Source organism: Neopelma chrysocephalum, unplaced genomic scaffold (genome assembly GCF_003984885.1).
Source record: "Neopelma chrysocephalum unplaced genomic scaffold, ASM398488v2 Primary Assembly neopelma1_74, whole genome shotgun sequence".
NCBI lineage: Eukaryota > Metazoa > Chordata > Aves > Passeriformes > Pipridae > Neopelma > Neopelma chrysocephalum.
Window position 1 is genome coordinate 6,040,029 of NW_020897735.1, and position 18,812 is coordinate 6,058,840.

Sequence of the window (18,812 nt, forward strand, 5' to 3'; positions counted from 1 at the left end):
GATATTTCATTTATTTTAATTATCTCCAAGATCCCTGTCATTGAGGTACCCAAATGAAGGAGTTCTGATTTTACATCCTACCTGGAAGGGTGAAAGGGTTTGACAGTTCTTTTACTATTTTTAAACTAACGACAAAACAGTGGCCTGAAAACAAATCCATAAATGTATAAGGAACCATTTGGAACTTGCCCCTGTGGAACAAAGAGCAGAGCACAGCTTTGCCTTAAAAACTCAAAGGAGGGCATTCACATTTTTTGCTCCAGGGATCTGCTTTTTCTTGCATAAATGAGGAGCCAAGTTCCCCTAAACAGACAACAAGCAATTGAGAGCACTAAGAGCCCCATTGGCTCCGTGGGGAGTTAAGGCAGACTCTGCTTCAACACCTCAAGATAATGGCTGGAGAAGAGAGCAAGAGTTCCCATTCCTCTTGTTATTTCTCCTCCTGTTTTGCCACATCTGGAAGGAAAAGACTGCATAATTTGGTGTGCTCATTTGTAGGGCATTGCCATGCCTATGTTTCTCTCTTTTAAGCAATATTCCCTAACTGGCAGCCTGCCCAAACCAAGGCAGTATGCTGATTTAATTTCATTACAGGTACATTGGAAGTGGGCATTATGGATATAAAATATGTGGAACCAGGATATCTCCAAGGTACTGATAAAAGTCTTCTTGCCTTAAAATCATTAATAAAACATAGAAGCAAGAATCCAGCTGATGTTCAAAACATCCAAAAATCTTATTATCTGACAGCTGTTGAGTTTGGGCTCCTGCAAAATTATTGGGGTGGCTCAATATGGGCATGAATCCACACCAGAACTGGTGTCTTTTATCCTCTCCACCAGAATTTCAAGGACCTAGTGATCTCCCTCCAAAAAAAGATCACATTTAAATCATGTGGGGTATATCCACATTGCACAACTCGGGTGTCGTGTAGAGAGATGCAAAGAGCAGCCCGGGAAGCAGCCTGCTGTTAGTTCAGCAGCCTGACCAGGCTAATAAACCTGCCTCTCAGCCTTGCTAATTAGCTCTGGCAGACCCCTGTGCTAACACAGTGATGCTACAGTTACCCCCATCACTGCTGCTCTGTGCTGAGCAGATAGACTGAGATGGGAAGAGGGGAGGCTGCGCTGAACTGCCAGTTCTGGATCTGTTCTGTGGCTAAAGAGAGAATTTCATTTTGGGCGCTGTCAGTCTCGTAAGGTACATGAGCTCTGAGCTCACTTGGAGAGAAAGAGGGGAAAAAAAGCAACAACCCAACCTGGCAGCACATGCAGCAAGAGAAGTTCAGTTCCCTCCTCGAGCAGAAGCTTGGCTGGGGAGCGTGTAATTAAGACGAACCTTTCACAGCAAAGTATGTTATGGCAATTTTACTCAAATTGCAGCTACTAAGAACCACGTGGGCTGTAATTAATCAGCAACATCAAAGCAAAGGGATGACTTCAGAATCCTTGCAGAGGTACTGTAAACAATTTGTTAGGGAAGAAAGTGCCCAATTAGAAATGCATTCTCATTTAAGAGAAATTAATTTTGTTGTCAGGAGAGACAATTAATGGTGACTATTGGGTTTCATAGCAAGTGCAGATAATCTCTCATGCCGTGTCTGAACAGGGCTCAATATTTGAAATAACTCACATCATAAGAAATTATCTTTATCTTCCTATGACATAGATAAATGCTGATATTTTTTCTATGGCAAGCTGGACTGATATTCATCACCAGAGCCTCTTCATTTTTTTATACTTCATTGCTACATTCTCGACAGCACTTCAGATAAATACAGTAAACTGATTTTGCTGTTGTTGTTGTTCAAATAATTGTAATGCAATTGGTAAGATATTCTTGCTATTTTTACATTCCTATTAATTTCTTTCAGGTTTTCAGTCTTCAGTTAGCCACAGAGTTTACTACTCCGTGCATTATTGAAGCAGAAGAGCAGCTGAGGGGTTATCAACTCATGTTTGAGGCTTCTGCCAAGAGAAGGGAATTTGTCCTGCCTCCTTTTAGAGAAGGTTGGAATGGCAAGACATTTTCTGATGTGGGGGAGACTTGCTCTTCAGTGCTATTTCTTTCCTATTGTTCCCTGAATGAGAATCCCCCACTATATCCAACAATAGTGAGCAAAAACCTTATCTGAACACTCCTGCCAGAAGAACCAGTGAAATAATGAACTGAGCTGACAATGATGTAGTTATCATCAGCTTTCCTGGGGGATGAATAGAGTCAGCTTCCTATTGTTTCATGCTCTCAGGCGACCAGGCTCACATTCGAAAAGGATCTTCCCCCATATCGTGGCATGTGGAAAACAGACCTGGAGGCCTCCCAGTCCCCTTAGGGGATCTCTGTAACTGTAGGAACTGCAATTTTCGGGCAGCTATTTGTAATCCAGAGTGTTCTCTTTCAGTTTATGGTTATAAAGTGTCCCCATCACACAGAGAAAATCCAGCAAGTAACAGATTTGTCTGCAGAACCACTACAGACTGGATGGATTATGACTCTTCGATTCCCTCTTGCCTGATGAAACTGGCACTCTTGATATGAGTTTCAAGATAATTCAAAGAGATCTGCTGTTGGTTTGTGATGCTTCTGGAACTTCAGTCCCTGGAGATGTCAACTTAACACCTTATCCCAGCACCGAATTTACATGAGAAGTGTAAAGCAAAATACAAAAAGTAAACCCTACCCAGCAAAACTCATGGTGCTTTTTTATGCATGCAGACTTCTGTCCCAAAATATGTCAAATTTTACTTGCAAAAATAAAAGGCTGCTGTTTTATTCTGTATGTGTGCAATCTGCAGAGAACTCAGCCACTTCTTTTCTTTAAACATTCAGTGATCAAGTGGGGAATCTGATGTAAAACCGAATGGGAAGAAAGTACCATTATTTAAAGGCTACAGAGCTGCTTAAAATTAGAGCTGTGAAGGCATCAAAAAATACCAGAAATCACAGATGGTTTGCAGATAAATTCACATTGCATTTAGTCCACTCGACATCTAAAAAAAACCCCTATGCTTTTGCCTTGCTTTTCAGTCTATCTGTTGATGGCTGCTCAAAACATACTTTCTTCAAATTGGGCTTTGAGTCGTGTTCTGTTGCCCTACACATTCAGATCCCAAAATCTGCACAAATACGTATTTTTAAATGAGGCAGTTAAAATTTAATATATTTTGCATATTTCCAAAATGACAACTATCCTGAGCAGGTTAAATAAGACATTGGCAGGGATGAAATAGTAGCAAGAACAGACAAGTAGTTCTGCAATATGCAAGTGACTGAGACAGAATGACCCAGTTGTTTCTTCTTGACTACATTGATGATTCTGCAGTATTAAGAGACAGCTAAACATTGTTTTCCCAATCCACAGACTGCAGGATCAGGCTTTTACATAATTCTGGGATATTTGTGTATTCTCTAATTTAACTAGTTAACGTCTATCTGCCTTTTTTAATGCCTGGGCTGTGTTTTCAAGTGTTCTGTCTTGTCCCCTGGGTTTTCTCTCTGATACTGGCTTGCTCTGGGGAAAATTCCGCTTCCATTATCATGAAAGATCAGGATTTGGCACAATCATTCCAGCCTCACTGCCTAGCAGCAGTCAGCAGAATTTGTTGAATACATAATGCTCGATTCTCCTCCTTACCAGTCCCTTGCAGAGGCAGGATTTTGCAGCAGGCAAGGGGAAGCTTGAAGCACGATGGTTATTCCATACCTGGTTGAGCACATCCACTAGATATTGCTCTCCATTGAACAGGCACAGGGAAGTTTTAGATGGCAGTGTATCCACTGCTATGACAGTAAATATGATGGAGTTCAGGGTACGATAGATGGTATTTCTTCTTGCCAGGAGCAAAGTCTCACCTGCAGCTTGGAACAGCAGAGGCTGCTTTTCCCCCGGCTCATTAAAAAACCCCACGCAGTAACAATCTCTAAAACAAGTTCAAAGAGTTCTCAAGTCCCTGATTAGCAAATGTTACTCATGAAAAGTGTAATCTCAGGACAATAAGGCCTGACGTGAACCAGATTCAGGCATGTTTTTGGCAATCTTCAGCTTTATTCCTTCTAAATACAAATGCAGCATGCCAAGCAATGATCCTGCTAACTCCTGAGCTTAGCATTCCCCATTCCACCAGACACTTGCCAAGAGTCATTTGCTCCAGTACTTCTCACAAAAGCCAAGCTACTTCTCATAACTCTCCATCCTAATTAAGCTACTTGCTGGCTTTTATAATCACCTCTCCATACATCCATCAGTCTCTGCAGGATATTTAACAGAAGAAAACGAGGCTGATTTCCCCTTAAAGCACCAGCCATCCTGAAACAACAAGGTCATTTTCTTTACTCTTTGCTGCTTTTCTTGCAGGCCCTTTTTCTTTTCCAGCTGTCAAAAGGGGAGGCTAACAACAAAAATAAACCTAGTCAAATATGCTTAAGGCTGAATGAGGGCATGGAAACCTGCAGTTTTCCAGACAAGTCAAGCATTTCTAGCAACTGCATAGATCAGTTTTTTCTTTCAAACTGTTTCACACTCACTGCTGTTCATCAATCCATCAAAGAGGACAGACAGCCATACTTTTTAACAGATATCCAGACAAAACAGGCAGAATGAAGCAAAGTTCTGGGACATTCAAAACTTCAGCATTTCAGAAATTCAGTACTTCATCTCGACCTTTATTCAGGAAAGAGGCTGAACTAAACTTGGAGTACATACAAAGGGAGTTTTCAATCGATAAGCCTTTCTACACCACTGCTGCCTTCTTCAAGACCCTGCTTTGGAATCTGCAGGGCAGCTAAACAGAACTAAGCTCACAGAGTCCAAAACCAAGAGAACATTTCCACTGGAGAGGGCTCCATGTGGAAGACATGTATCTGAAAACTGTACAGAGCATCCCAGAGTCACCACAGCACTCTGCAGGTTATCAGGACCCGACTGGCATTGCTCAAAGTGCCACTGGACTGGGTTCACCCAGAAGCTTCTAATCCCTCAGACATTGTTATGGAAAACATCCTGCATTAGGGGGAGGGAAGTTAACCAATTTGTTGTCAAAGGCAGCAGCGTGTTTGTTGCTGTCTCATAAATGAGATAAAAGGGACATCGATACTTGGAGATAGTGGAGGCGCCAGATGATGTGGAAATAAACTGGCTTCAAATAAAAGCCCAGCTTGGTTTTGTCAGGACAGAACCCGGAGCATATGCACACACAGTGGGGCCACAGACTCACCAGCACCCCCAGCCAGGGTCAGCCCGTCGGGGTCTTGCTCCACCAAGAGCTGCAGACCCAAAAGCAACACAGAGGAGGTGCCAGCCTGATGCCACCCTGGTGTGCCAGCTCACAGTGTCCACGGGATCGGGATGTGTGGCGTGGGCAGCAGAGACAGAACAGATTGGATTTTTTCCAAAGGCTATTATCCGAAAAAGACTTTGCTTTATACTCGGGCCAATATGGTAAACTGCATCCAGTTAGCTCAGAGAAAGGTCAGACATATTTTAGAGCAAAGAAAGGCCATCTCTGGCAGGTGTATCCAATTCAGAGAGATATATTATCCCCAAAGGAACATGAGAAAAAAAAAATCCTTATTTACTTTATTTATGCATATTCCACTTACAGTTACGCTGGTGCATTCATGATATGGAACTGAGCAATGTTTTCAAACAGAATCCAGCCAGCCTTTCCTAAAATGAGACATAGTTTGTCTAAACAGACAATCACTTCCTGGAATTTGCAGTTCTAATCCCATACTTCAGTATTTAAGGTCTTCAAAAAAGTGGCATCCATCTTCCCCCTTAACAAGAAGGAAAAAAAAAGAAAGATTTTCCTTCTATCTAGAGATTATTTGGTGCTCTGTTATTGACACTGCTTCTATTGAAAGATTTATAGATAAAAATGCAGTGTATTCAAGTAGTGATCATTTTTCATCGTCACTTAGTGACAGAACAGCCTGTAGTCAATTCCAGCAGATTTATCTTCTCTCTATTGATCATTTGTGGGGCTGAACTGTGTGCAGGGACCTGGCTTGTGTCGCTTCTGAGCTGCAGCAAGAAATGCAAAAGGAGTGGACAAGAGAGGTGCCAAGTGATGTTTTTTTCATTCTAAAGCTGTTTAATTAGTTCCCTCTAAGTGGTGAGACAAGCTGCTAGAAGATAACTTGTTTATAGACATCAGGCTCTTCCTGATGGACAAAGGGAACAGCACATAAATGTCATTTGCCTGTGTAGCTCAGCCTGCAAGGTGTCCCAGAGCTGGGTTTGAGACATTGGATGCAAATGAAAACTTCAGATACCGGAGGGACAGATGTTTTGTGAAAAGTAGGAACTGCCAGTCAGGTTCCTCAAGGAAACCTCCCATGACCTCCTGTGGAGAAGATGCTCTCTTGTGCTCTCGTGAGGATTCCCATCACATCATGGAAAGATTCTTTCAGCTTTTTGAAGCCCACAGAGAATGGAAAGTATTATCCTGAGGGCTCTAGCCTCTAAAGTTCCATGAGGAATTTTTCTACTTAAGACACAGGGATTAATTCCGGTCACCTTCAGAGTGAAGCTGAAGGGGGGGAAAAAACCAGCAAAACATTTAGATGCAAGGTAGAACCTGCTTATTCTCAAGCAATACAATACTGGATCCCAGACTCTTGCCTCAGACATGTCTACTATTTTAAACAGAGCCAGACTTCTATACATGCTCTTCTTCACTTAAGCCAAATCTGTCGGTAAAGGCTGATACAGAGGCTGTGAATTTGATGGCTGAATAATGTTTGCAGGAATCCTTCAGAGACCAAGAAAGCTTTCTGCAGAAGCTGTCATGCACCTCCCTGATGGATCACCGCTCACAAACCATAAATGCACTTAATGTTGGGAGCAGGCAAGACCAGATCTCCGCCTTCCTACAGCACCTGCTCTGCTAGGGAGCTAAAAGGTGCACGTGTGTTGTTTCTCTTACCAGGTACTGGCTGAGATGGGACCCAGACACCTCTAAAGGTCCTATATATCAGGTGTAAGTTTTAAATATAAGCTGGAAAAGAGGCATACAAAGAACCTGAGTGCATGAACAGACCAAGGCACCTCAGTGCTATTTGCAGCCTTCTCATCCAAGTGATGCCATTTATCCACAGTCCCCATTGTGTTTTGGGTCCATCTTTAAATATTACCCATATGGATTCGAAAAGGGAAAGGCAAGCACTGGCCATTGCCTGGATAAGGAGACCTGTTCTCTTCCTTATGGCTGGGGAGACCCAGCAGATTAATTCATACAACAGCAAAAAGCCCCAAATTGTAATTGCAGGAACTACATCAAGATGAAAATCACATCCTTTATTCTACAGGCAGTGACTTAACCAAACCCAAGCAAACTATAAATATAAAACACATATATCCAGGTTCACCTGAAGTATGAACTTGATGTTCTAGCCCTTCCTATTAAGCATGTGCTTCTCATGTTCATTTTCTAATCGCTTCCATGAAGGCAGCCTTCTCCTACAGAGACCTAATCTTGCACTCCTCTGCAGCTACCTCTGACTCCCTTGTGATTAATCATCTCTGAACAGGTTTATCAATCTGTTCCTGCACACAGGAACATACATGTTCAGCAGATATTTCCTCTGTAACTTTCCCTGCTACACTATTTTGGAGAACTGCTCCAAACTGTGCCAGCTGACTCTTGCTATTTGCAGACATGGGAGATGGGATTCTAAACCATGAGGATTTGCCAAGGTAGCTATATGAGTATACTAGCAAAAGGATATTTCTCCTACTGTCAAATAAACTGTACTAGTAGAAGGACTTCTGCCTCAGCAGAAGGGTTTTGTTGATAGATAATTTCACCTCTTTCACTGCAAACCAATATAGCAGTGATAATGCAGCTTTTGACCAGGGTGAGTTGTTTTCTCCTCAATATTCACAGCTGCCAGGAAAAGGAATATGATCACTGTCTTAAGGAATAACAAGTGGCTCAATTTTGTCCCCAAAAATAACGTGCACTTTTGATCCATTCTGAATTCTTTCTCTTGGAAGGCTTTCCTGCACAGAGAACAACATTAAACAAATTAGCAAATTACTCTCTCTGCAAGAGCCAGGTCATATTTCACCATTAGAGAAGGAGTGTGATTGTGGTTGGGTGAAAATAAATCCACAGTAACACTATTTGCTATCATTCATGTCTCAACATTCCCTCTCAAAAATAGTTTCATTTTGTTATATTTAATGCTGAAGCATTACATCTTAAAATAATGCCAATAATTACAAATCTCACTGTTTTATTTTAGGCACTGTTCTCCCAGAGTGACAGAAGCACACAGATTGAAAATGTCACTGAGAGGATTGCTGGAAGAGAGGAAAAACACATCTAAGCTATGCCTAAGTGGTAAAAAGGAAAGAAATGCTCTTTGGACACAGCAGCAAGGAGATAAAAAAGTTTCTAATGTTTGTCATTTGCTTAAAGGCTGAACAGGATTCTGGGACAATAATGAAAGCACTGCAGTGTCGTGGGTTCATGGTGTAATATTTTGGCCCTTGTGGGATGTTACACTGCAATATTGAAATGAAGGATCATCCTCTGAAGTCTGCAATCTGGTGCCCCTCTCTGGCTGTCAGACCCAATTTTAGGCAGAAGAAACCCAATAAAGCACATTGATCGAACTGTCTGATGTGTCAGTTAAAAAAAATAGCTCTTCATATGTAAACAAAAAACTATGCAGACCAAAAAAAAAAAAAATCTTCAAAAACCTCCTCTTCTTCAGGTTATTAAAGCTCTTTCTGTTGCTATACAATGAGAATCTTTGTATAAGTTTTATGAGCTCTATCACTGATCTATTCATTTTCTAATGCCTGAAAAATCACAGATCTTCTCTCGCCCATTGAATGAAAAAGCAAAGCCCTTTACAAGCCTATTAGGAAAACAATATTTACAACAAAGCACCAAGGAAAATATTCCCATTAAATTTTACAGCAATTTCCTTGGAAGAGTCCTTTCCTCTGAGAACAGCTGGACTTAATTGCAGATGAGCTGACTGAAGGAAGTACATCTGATTGCAGATGTAATAAAATTCATGCTTGACACCTTAATTTTTTTAATATATATTGGCCACCATCAAATCACTGCATTTGCTGGTTTGCAGGCTAAATCTATCAAAGTTCTGGCAGGAGAAGAGACAGGGAATGGAAAAGCTTGTGGAGTCCTTCAAAGCTTGGTGCTTAAGACACAGCTTTTTAATGCTATTGATTCCTAACAATCAATACTTTTTTCAATAAGAAGGTCTCATATTACCCCTTTTCCCAACCACCCTTCACAATGAACTTAGTTAGGATGAAAAAGCACTTAATGGTTTTCTTTTGAGGTATTTTTTTTCATGTTCATTGCAGTTTCTTCTTCCTTATAAAGTTCACCTTCCTCAGCCCTGCTGGTTGATACTGCATGATTGTGGAGTTGGTTGACCAGATGTTTTCCACTGTAACAACCCGCCACCAGGTTATAATTTGACCCAGAGGAGGTAATTTCTTTCAAATTAATGGCATTGTAACTACATCAACCTCTTGCCTTTAAGGTTATTTGCTTAGAGTCTACCATAAAAGCATGTGCTATCGTGTGCTTCTTCCTCATTCCTGTTTTATTTCTGTGGATAACTTAATTCTCAATGAGTTTCACGAACAAGGTTTTTAAGTTTAATGCAATTAAATTTGAATAAAAGCGGTAATTTCTGTTGGGAGTCTTATACAGTGACTTTTCAAAAAGTAGGGCTCGTCATCTCCTGTTGGCAGATGCAGTTCTTCTGCATCATGAGAGTATGAAACTTGCTTAAAGAGAGAACTGTGCTCCCTTCGACCTGAGATTGCCCAGGAACTGAGTTGCATTGCTGATTAATTGCAGGCAAATTGCTTCTGCTGGAATGTATTGAGTGAACAGCAGCAACAGTGCTTGCCTGTAGAGCAGAAAGTTTAATAAGGATGGAATAAACGCTAAATGCTGCCTGAATCCTCCTGCAGTGGGAGTGTATAATCCCCTTCCCTCTTCAGTCCGTGATATGGGAGTGTGGGATCATCATCCCACTCGCCACGTTGTTCCATTTTCTGCTGAAGAAAATGTCGGGACACTCTTCCAATTCTCTCCTGTCTCCTGACCTATTCCTTTCCTGATAGAAACACACAATCCTGTGAAAGGAAAATAGTTCTCTGAAGCTACTGATCAGGGCTCATTACAAATGGAGGCTGCTCCTCCTTCCTGGTTTTTATTTTTATTTTTTTTGCAGGCTAACGCTGTGTGTGGCATCCCAGCACTTCAAAACCAACCTGCTGCTCCTCAGGTACCGAGCGCGGCACTAATAAGACCTTCACGAAAGGGATGCTGCAGAATCTATAACAAGAAGCTCCACTTTTTAAAAGAAGGAACATTGGCTGCTTAACCAGGCCTGCCAAACATTGCAGATATACACACAGCTGCATTTTAATCAACCACAAAATCACTCTGTAGCATAAGTAGTTACCCAGCTATGCCCACAAGAGCACAGGTAAGTGGGCTAGTAAATATTTAAACACCATTGTTGCACGGGATAGTAAACATTAATATTTAGTATAATATTTATTTACATTTATATCCTACGTTTAGAATAATATTATGTTTAAAGACAAGTATACATTCAAATGTTTGGTCTGGTAATACTACTCATAGACACCTGCTTAGCTAAGATACTTAAAACAGTGTCATGATGCAGGCAAGAAAAGGAAAGGATTAGTTTGTAAGATATATCCACATAACTATATGCATACTTAGTTTCATTTGTAAAGTAATTGCACTATAAGAAAAAAATACAATGTACATATCAGAATCTCTTTGCAAGGTGGTAGATGTTGGGGTTTTAACATCAGACTTGTCACCTGGTAGGGAATGACCTTGGGGGGTTGCATACAAAAATGTTGGACTGGCACAAGGGCAGATTTCCAATGAACACAGCATGAAGTGCAAATATCACTCCCCCAAGGCACAGCCCCAAGCACAGCCAGATTTCGTGCCTTTCTTATAGAGTAAAATGGAGGGTTTGGTGATTCTTTAGAGAAATGCAGGATCCAATCACTGCAGAGATAAAAATTCCTTACCAAAAGCCCTGGGAATGCACCAGCTCCCTGGCAGGGCTGCGACTCATCCTCCGAAAGGCTGGTTTTTGCCTCCATCTTGAACTGGAGGTGGCATACAGTTTGACACATTAATATTTATTGCATCTTGCAGTGCAGCAATAGTCCTACATCAGAGCTGAGTCTATTATGGAAAAGACCTGCATTATAGCAAGAGGTGGCCCTTTACAGGGATTTGGGTTTTCTGCCTGATAACACATTTTGGACTACAGAGTCTCTACAAACATTGAAAATTTCCCCTTACAGCTACTTTGCATATATGATGACACATCCTTTCTCTCCAGTTGAGGGCCTTCTAAAAGTGTTCCTTGAGTTCTGATTTTTTTTAAATAAATTAAGTAAGATTTCTTGCAAAATATGTATCCCTACGTGGAGATGTGGGTGCTAATTAGTGCCTTTCATACTGGACCCCTGACCAAAGCCACATTATCAGCTTGACCAGAATATTTAGTGTTGAAGTTGAGCAGTCATCTTAGGACCAGGAAAGCACTAAAAAGCATTTAATCTCTATTTCACGGGCTTCAGATGGCCCATGTTTTTCAGGACTGGTTTCACAATGGCTCCACGATGACCTCAGGGAGATGTGGCGTGGCAGAGGGTCTGGTCTTAGGGGATACAAGTTGTCTGTTGTACAAACAACATTGTCACTGCTGATATCTCTGCCAGAAGGACCTCTGTGCAGCATTGGGGTTTGTTGCTTTTTTTCCTTAGCGTGCACTGCCTTTTTAGCAATATGCCTGCTGAATATTAACCACCCTAACGATCCCAGCGCAGCTCCACAGCACTGCTGCTGCTGCCTTTGGTTCTGGCTGAAGTGATTTTCTGCTTTTGTAGCAGTTTCAGTAGAGGGGCCAAGGACTGGCAGAACTACAGCAGCTGAGCAACCTTCCTCTTCTTCACAGGCAGCTCACAGCCAGGCACCAGTGCTGACGCACAGGGCATAGGGATGCTCAGTCCTCCCGGGCTTTTTTTGACAAGGGCATGTAGTGGTAGGACAAGGGGGAATCGCTTCAAATTGGAGGAGGGTACATTTAGGTTAGCTATTAAGAAGAAATTCTTTTCTGTGAGGGTGGGGAGGCCCTGGCACAGGTTGCCCAGAGAAGCTGTGGCTGCCCCGTCCCTGGAAGTGTCCAAGGCCAGGTTGGACGGGGCTTGGAGCAACCTGGGCTAGTGGAAGGTGTCCCTGCCCATGGCAGGGGGTTGGAATGAGATGGTCTTTAAGGTCCCTTCCAACCCAAACCATTCTGTGACTCTGTGGTTCAGTGACTTACAGACCTCTGGGAGCAGCTGGACTGGCTGACGTGGTGCCTGTGTTTGGATGCTCGTTGCTGCACAAAGACACTGCCCTTCCTTCTGCCTTCCAGCTTGGACTGCAGGGGATGAGGGAAGGCTGTTCTGGGTCACAGAACCAGCATTTTTCTAGCAGGGCTGGGGTGGGGTGAGAGGCAGGGGGTGGTGGGATTGCCCCCAGCTGGAGTGTGAGAGAGAGAGGGAGTGCAATACACAGCAGGGAGGATTCAAGGCATGGTGGGCAGGAGCAGGATAAAAAATGAGTGAGTAGGAGGCATCTAAAAGAGCACTAGGTGGTTTCTCAAATACTCATGGAGGATTCCCCCCATGGGGATATACTGAGAAGTCAGATAAAAGGTGCAAAAACAGGTAGGAAAACACTTTTACCAGCAGCTTCTGTAAGAGCAGGGGAAGACATGGCTTGTGTCAGAGAAAGGATGATGTTATCAGCACACAGCACTAGAAACCACAGGATTGATTCTAGACCTGAATTTCATTCCTGTGGACGGATATGAGAGGCTGCATTTCAGAGATGCTACACAGAAAAAAAAGCTGTACAATCTAAACTGGAGGTGAGGACAGGGTGGGAGAGGCAGGACAGATGGGGCACCATGGCAGGCATGAGAGAAGGATTGGCATGGCTCTGATGAAGGAAAGCCTGCAGTGTTTGTGTTTTGGGAACATCAGAGGAACTTTCAGTGACATGAAAGGGAACAGAAAATGTACCAGAGAGCTTGATCTAGAGCAAGAAGGGGCTAGGAAAGTTGTCTAGGAATTTTGGAAGCCAAACCAAAAAAAATAGTCAAAACAACAGAAGACCACCTGAAGTGTCTTTTCCATGACTGGGAAATACTGAATTCATAACTGTCCTTGTGGACATGAGCAATGAGAAGGAACCACTGATAGTTTCCTGGGAGAATTAGTTATTCCCAGGTAGGGGGTGAAACCACAGTACCTTTGTCTCCAGAAGTGAGCAGATCTGGGAGTGGAAGAGGAAAGCTGAGCACAGAGGCATTGACACACAGTTTGTAATCCTGCTGCTCAGATCCTAAACTGCACCTGGAAGAGTTCAGGAAAAGCAGAGGCAGGAGGAACTAACCAAATTGATCCCTCCCATGTGCTGTCTGCATTTTACCACTTCAGGCACTGCTGTTCCTGCCACCTCACCCAGCTGCAGCCAGGACATGCTGCACTATCCAGGGGAACCAACCCATCTGAGTCCCTCCCAAAACAGGGTCTGCTTTCTCCCTGACCTGCCCCAGGCCCAGCACACTTCATTTTTCATTGACTGACTGGTAACATTGTGCCTGACTTCATTGAGAGGCTTTTAAAATCTTCCTCTTTGCTATTAGTATTGATTAGCTTTGTCCTCTGAACAGGCTGGGGGTTTTTTTTGTCTTCTGGCTTGTTGCATCATCAGGTTCTATATTATTCTTCAGGGTCCTTTCCACGGATTCATAAATGTGAACACAGTAGGGGACCAACCCTTGGAAGAGATGCCAATCTTCTGAACAACCCCCCCCAAGCCATCTTTCAGTGTTTAGGAGACCACTCACAATGAGAAAGAGGATGAACAATCTGGTCACTGCATTCCTCTGGGGAAAAAGATTAAAAAAATGAGAAGAAAAAGAAAGAGAGTAAGTTGCTCTTCTCCAGGGAGAGAATGAGTATTCAGTGACTTAGTGAGCCAATGCACCAACTTCATCCCTGCAGCCAGGGGTTCTGAGCTTAAAAGTACAGGAGTAGTAATTAATAGTTTGCACTTATATAGCATTTTTGCAGATTAACCTCTCCACCAAAATTTCACCTAAATCTAAATGCAGCCATTTCTGGAGTGGAGAATAGTGGGTGTTTAATAATGCATAGCAACACCATGCAAGAACTCAAGTCAGGAATATTATACAGAAATAAAAATGCAGGGGCAACGTTCATAGCGAGAGAACTCGGCTACTCAGGCTGGAATTGCTTTGCGCTGTCCTGCTAATAACCTGCCTTACAAAGTTGTTGCTGAATTGTTAAAATATTACAAGAAGGTATTACAAGTACACTTCAGTTCCATATCTCATCTTACAGCCAGCATCTCCCAGAGCATGGTGCCTCCAATCTAATACCCCTGCATTAATCCGATATTGATTCCGAGGAAACAGAGCTTCTGAACCACCCAAACAATGTTTTGCAGCACAGAAGGTTTCCATTGAGCCCTGTCCTCCAGCCACTGACCCAGCACTCCTGGTAGCTGTGAGAGCAGCAAATATCACATTGCAAGATGATGCGGGTGCAGCCCATTGATTTGATGGTCTCATCCTCGTCCTCTGGGAATGCATCCATTGCACAATTTAGCCTGGATGTCAGAGACATACTGCAGGCAAGAGAGCTGCCTCAGAAACTGAGGAGAGTTATTCTGGTTTTTCTATTGCTAGAAAATGCTATTTGCCATCTCTGTTCTTCATTCAAAGTCCCCGGTCCTCAGCATTGCTTGGCATCAGTTGGTTGCTATGGAATGGGGGTCAGGTGTCATTTTTAGCCTCTTCCTTGGGTGCTTTTGCCTTGTTTTTGACATTCAGTTGCCTCCTCCACATCAGCTCAGTGCCTGTTACTGCAGGTCATGAGCTCTCAGCAGCACAAGCCTTGGTCCTTTTGCCACAGTGGAGATGTCCTGTGACATCTGGAGCTGGAGATGTTGCTCATGTACAGCAAGTTCTGTTCATGGAAGAGGGAGAATATGCCGTCGAGGGGGTGTTCGCTCATTAGCTGACCTCAGGTATTCTTTAATTGGACTCTGCTTCCCTCAAAATTCTCTCTTGAGAGTTGAGCTCTAATCAAATTAATTTGTCTCTTGGCCAGTGAGGAATAACAGTAAATCTGAAGTCCCTGAAGGCTTATGGAAATTGGCCCACATGAACGATATAATTTTTAAACACGAAGGAGAAAATGGATTTGCAAAGGAAGTTTCTCTGGCAAAACAAGCTATAGCAGAGAACACAGCAAAAGGGGGAAAATAGTCTGGAGAATACTGCAGCACAGCTGGAATACAAGGGTTTTGTCTGAAAAAAGCATTCTCTTGTATTTTACCAGAAAGGCGTTTCACTCTGAAAATGAAACCCAGACAGGATGTTACTGATGGTCCACATCTTATTTTCAATAAATGATGAACCTTCATGTCCCATGAAATATGAAAGTAGAAAGCTGCGTTTCTATTATATTCAGCAAAGGTGGGTTTTTTTCCCCCCCTTTTGTTTAAATATATTCATTATCAAAGGTATGGTGCCCTTGAGAAGCTGAGGCCGTTGCTTGTATTGCTGTGCAAGGAATTTGAGATACTTACTAAAGTTTTTACGAACAATGATGCAGAGACGTGTAACGTGTCTTTCAAGACCCCAGATCCATCTATCCAGAGCTGACACTTAAGCAGCAGAGAGACATCCTTGTCAAACTACTTACAGATTGCATATACAATGAGATAGCTCTTCATTTCTAGCACACTAGTTGCAGGAGGTAGAATTTAAAGCAGAAGGGCTCCAGACCTCTTATTTCAGACTCTTGTGGCTCCAAGTGAGGAAATCACATTGGCAATAATGAAAGTTCAGCATTTACATTGAATGCACAGTACGTGAGAGGGCATGAAAATGTTTTGATGCAAAAGGACCTGGCTAAACATTGTGTGCTTCAGAAATTGTCAGTGGGCCACGAGTCTGGGGGGTGTGTGAAGGGACAATACCTGTTTGGGATGCAGGTTTTCCCTGTACATCTTTTGTTATTCCTGCTGTTAGGAACAATACCAAGGAAAATAAATCCATTTGCATGTACTACACAGCTCTACAATGCAAAAGAGAGAGAGAAAACCATCTTAAAGTAAGAAAAACAAGATTCAGTTCAGCCCTTAGATACATACCAATGGTTTCACCTTATGATTCCTCTTTACCTTTTACACCTCCTACTTTTACTGTTATTTTATTTTACTAACGCTTTTTCTGCCTTCTCCCTGTCCTTAGATACACTGGTTACTATTCCATATGATATTTTCATTTTTAATATGTGTGATAACCTCACACATAGTTTAAAAGCAAGAAAAGTTATTTATCTTCTCAAAAAGAAGCAATGGTTGCTATTAACCAGATTTTGGTCTCTGCAGTGCCATCAGGAAAAGGTGGCTCAAGTGTCTTCAGTAGCTTATAACCCAGGAATTGAAGCAACTAAAAGTCAATCCCTAAGTTGACAAGAAGCTTTGTCCTATGGCTGCGTATTTCCAAGGAAAGTGCAGGCGCAGTCATGCCAGATACTAGAGGAGATCCACCTTTATGCCAATTTTTGTCCACGACAATCTCATAGAAAATGATGTGAAAAATCTGAATATTAAAAATTAATTTCCTAAATTTGCTTAGCTAATGTAAACTTAGTAATTTCCACATACCACCAGCTTGATTGTACCTTCTGGACTTCGCTAGTTGAGTAGTACTCCCTGTAAGGAAAACGTTCCATGGGCATCATCTGGACCAGCTCATTCACTGCCAGGAGCTGGTCTGATTTCTTAGAATAACAACGATCTAGGCATCTATTTTACAAATCACTCTAAGTTCAACCCCTGTGAAAAAGATTTTCCGAGGAAGAATTCCTGGGCAAGGTACATTTGGAGGCAAGCAGGAGTTCAAGTTCCCTGTGCCTCCATGGGAATGGTGCCTTTCCCACCACCAGAGCAGCAGGAACCCTGCAAAACATCAGCTCAGTCTTACCCAGGCAGCCTCCAAAGGCTTGGGTGCCACATCCCACTCCACCAAGGTATTTTCCTGCATCTGCTCCACAAAGAAATCTGCGTGAGGCTGAAGGTCACAGCTCTGAGAAGTCCTTGTGTTAAGTGACCTCAGCTGGCTGGGATGTGGTCCCGGGTAATGTCTGATGGGTTTCATATGACTCAGGTTTTCCTCCTTTGTCCTTCCCTCTCCTTCACCAGTGAGCATTTTGCTAGTTAGTGGTTATGCAGCAACAGCTGCAAAGTACCATTTTAAGGCGAATTATTCGTAATATCACTTTGCCAAATTGCCACAAACTATTGACAAAGGAACCACAGAGTGGTTTGGCTTCGGAGGGACCTCAAAGATCATCTCGTTCCACGGGCAGGGACACCTTCTTCCAAGCATCGTTCTTCCAGGCAGCCTGCTCACTGCAACCCCCTAAGCAGAGCATGCATTTTAATCTTCACGTGCTTTTTTGTCCTAAAAAAGGCTAAAAGGCAGGACCTTGCCTGCCTGCAGCACTGCTGAGCCCAGCCCCGGCCAGCCCCGCTCCGCTCTCCCAGCGCTGCGGTTCCGCTGCCAAAGCTCCGAAGGAAAAATCTGCGGTAGTGAGCGATGCTCTGCGATGTGGCAGCTCCGGAGGTGGCAGGGAAAGCTAATGCTCCGGTGCGATACTAGAGGGCACTGTAAACCTGGCAGTTTTGGCTCCGGAATGGGACCAAGCAAAAACTGAAGTGTTTGCTATCTGCGGTCATTAAAGCTCTCCTGGTATTTAGTGCAAAATTAGTGCTAACCCCTGGGTCCTGAACAAATTAATTTGTGGAATTACATTCTGCTGTCATAGATCCCCCCCTCACACTCACAGTCCGGGATCCTGATTCACTGCCAGGCTCTGAGCTGCTGCATCCCACTGCCAGAGGGGCTCCTCTCCCACTAAATGGTCAGGCTTGGAGGAAAAGGGAGCAAGAACCATTATGAGAACTCAGCAACTTTTTTTTTTAAAGCTATCACTTAACAGTAATGTGTTCATTAATTGGCAGCCAGACCACTGCCTGACTTCATTTAAAAACCCTGATGGTTTCCTTTCATTGTGGTAGCAAAAGGTTTCATCCTGCAGCTTTTGTATATGCCAACATCAATTTTTTCCATGTGCATGCTTAAGGATACACACCTATCAGAGAGGAGGAGAGTTCCTGCACTGCAATAAAACAAAGTTGTTTATAAAAGAGTCTTTTAAAACATATTTAAAAATAGGAACAGGCTACTCCAAATTAAACGCTCCAATCAATGCGATCGATGGATTAATAGTTTTCAGTACCTGTCTCCTCAGACATTCCTCATACGCCCATCACTGTAATTTATAATTCAGTATTCAACTTAAATTAGTAAAATTTAAACTGAAACAACAATGGACTACCAAGTAAACGAGACTTTCCAATTTAAATGTGAAATGTTTACCCTATATGCACAATCAAAGCTCTCAGCTCTCACAGCATCATCACCACACAGAACAAACAAAGCCACAGGGAATAAGAGGAAAAGGCATCTTGAGAGGTCACCTAGTCCATCTCCTTCCCCCAGGGTAGGATCAACCCCGCCTAAATCAGTCTTGACAGGAGTTGCTCTAACCTGTTCATCCCTAGAGGTTTTTAAGGAGATTCCACAAGCTCCCCAGATGGTCTATT